Source organism: Triturus cristatus, chromosome 7, assembly GCF_964204655.1.
Source record: "Triturus cristatus chromosome 7, aTriCri1.1, whole genome shotgun sequence".
In the NCBI taxonomy this organism is placed as follows: Eukaryota; Metazoa; Chordata; class Amphibia; order Caudata; family Salamandridae; genus Triturus; species Triturus cristatus.
Genome location: NC_140590.1, coordinates 1,265,077,873 through 1,265,080,638, shown reverse-complemented (window position 1 = coordinate 1,265,080,638; position 2,766 = coordinate 1,265,077,873).

The window sequence follows — 2,766 nt, the reverse complement described above, 5'->3', positions numbered from 1 at the left end:
TTCAGGATGTTGAACAATGGGTGGAGGTCGTCACAATACAAACAATCAAACTGGAACGGCATGGTGAGCAAAAAGATGATGGATTTAAGCCCAGATCTCTGTACTGGGGTGAATGTATGACATTGTTCTGCATTCTGTACATCAACTGCTGTTTTTGCATTTGTCACCCCGAGTGGGAAGGGTATGCCCAGATGTGGGTGCCGTTCTCTCCATGCCACTGGAATCAAGCTATCCTGGCTGAAGAGGGATGAAACCCTGAAACCGGTCCTAGGATGCTTGTTTCCAGTCCAGGGAGGACCTGGCCTGGCAGTTCGGGCTGAACTGTTCCCATGAGGCACAGGGTTAAGACTGATTTGCATATGGCTGGGTTCAAACTGGAACGGCATGGTGAGCAAAAAAATGATGGATTTAGGCCCAGATCTCTGTACTGGGGTGAATGTATGACATTGGTCTGCATTCTGTCCATCAACTGTTGTTTTTGCGGTCGTCACAATACAGCATCAACACAAAGCTGAGACTGCCAGATCTGCATTCTGTCAAAACTCCAGTATGGATCAGAATGCTGGCATATGCCGAAAAGAGATATCTCCAAACTATCAGCCTTCCACATCAGTAACCTAAGAAGAATATTATGCCTTTTCTGACTGGGACTCATTTCCAACCAGTAACTACTCAATAGGTGCAAGCAAGAGAGCATGGATCCCATCATTACGAGAAAAAGATGGAGATGGACAGGACAGACCATCAGAAGACTACATGACTACATCACAAGAACAGTTCTCCACTGGACCCCAGAAAGGAATTGAAAAAGAGGTAGGCCAAAGAACACCTGGAGGTGAACTGTTGAAACATAAATGAAGACCCTGAACCACAGTTGTGACATCATAGAGAAACCTTTCAAAGACAGACAGAAGGGGAGTTCCTTCATTGCTGCACAGCCTGCTAGTTGGCATAACATGCAGTAAGTAAGTAAGTGAACAATAAGCACAGGCTTTGTGCAGTCATTCAAACTGAAGGAAGCCAATGGGTAAAGTGGACTGTCTCACTGTCCCATGCTGTATGCTGTGCGGGTGAAAGAAATCCATGAATGACAATTATACAGACCAGTGGATACACCCTGCTGACCAAAACCCCCTCTATGTATGTGTATTATGCACAATTTTGTATTTAAAAAAAGTAATAGTCTGATAGGATTCACATGAAAATACATGCTGAGGGCAAGACCTTGCCAGATAATTTGCAAAAGTTCACTGATAATCTATCAGTCATTACTGTATTTAAAGTTGACAATTTCTTTCATAATATGCCAACAACTACAGCTTATGTACTGGACAGTAGCTTTGGTCTATGGCAGAAAACAAAACAGGTACATGCTGAAATGAAAATGTAATATGATGGACATGAATTCTCTGCAAGAAACTATTGTGTGTCATTGTTCACGCAGGTTTCCATTTTGATTGCTGCCAGTGTTTTCGAAGCAGCAAGTATTTCATAGTCACTGTTCTCAAGAGGGTGCCCAAAGTTTCGAATAATCCTAAAGTTTGTGCATGTTTAAAAATCTGATATAATTAATCTTACGGAACCTTTAGTGAGACACAAAAATATAAAAAAAAAATCCCAGACCCCTGCAGGGTAAACATGGGGTACATTTAAAACTGAAGCCAAGATTAACAACAAAAAAGTGTGATGCGCAGAATAATAAAAATAATGTTTTATGAATACAGTGAGTATGTACATATGGCTTGATTTTCTGTTGATCGCAACTGTATGTATGTTTTGTACAAATTATTTTGCTTTAGGCGATAGAAAAATGGTGTTCTATGTGTTTGTGCAAGGCACACTCACAAAGCCAATAGCTCTGTCTTTAGTGTGCCAATGCACCTCCTCTTTATCACATTAAAGCCTGCCCTTTTGGGTTTGTCAGCACTGGAAACGAAATGTCAAAAGGAGTGCTGACGTATAGAGCGTATATAGTAGGTAAATAACTGAGTTTGCTTTTTTGATGTAATCACAGCACTTCTTGGAAGATGGGATGATGTGCCAAATAGAATGTCATAAAACAGAAATACTCCTCCGGGGGGGAAGCAAAGCCCACTGTATGTCTATTTTGAAGTATTGGTAACAATAAGTCTTGAGGACAACTGTGAGTTCTTGTTACTTGAGATAACTATAACTGGTGAATTTCAGTGGTTTTATTCTTTAAAACGGTTTGAGTTAATCAACATTTTCACCTATTTATAACATCCCTTTAACTTTATGATGAAAAAAATGTGTGTGTGTGTACGCGCATGTGTGTGTGTAAAATGTTGTACAGTAGCAGTCTCGGTGTCAACATGGCCAGCAACCATTGCTGTAATATTTTGTCAAGAAAATATGCCAAACAAGCCAGCAAAAGAACGTTCTTACAGCAAAACTGTCCTAGCAGTAAAAGGCCACCAGAGGCTCCTAAGCTATTTAGGGAATATCTGGGATGTAGAATATTACTAGCCTTTCTCTCTGCAGCTATTCTGTTGGTAATATGCCATAGGGGTAAATGGACAACTAACCTGATTACCCGACACCTAGCCGATTGGGCTAGCTGAATGTGTCACATAGCAAGAACATCATTTATCAACATAAAGCTCCCCATGATTCCCAAAGAAGTCATAGTTCGAGGAAAAATGATAATTTAACAGGTCAAGAAACTGAAATACCTCCTACTTCACACTCTGTGCTGAACCCTCCACACATAATAGAGAAAGAGACCAAATAAAGACAGGGCGCTCA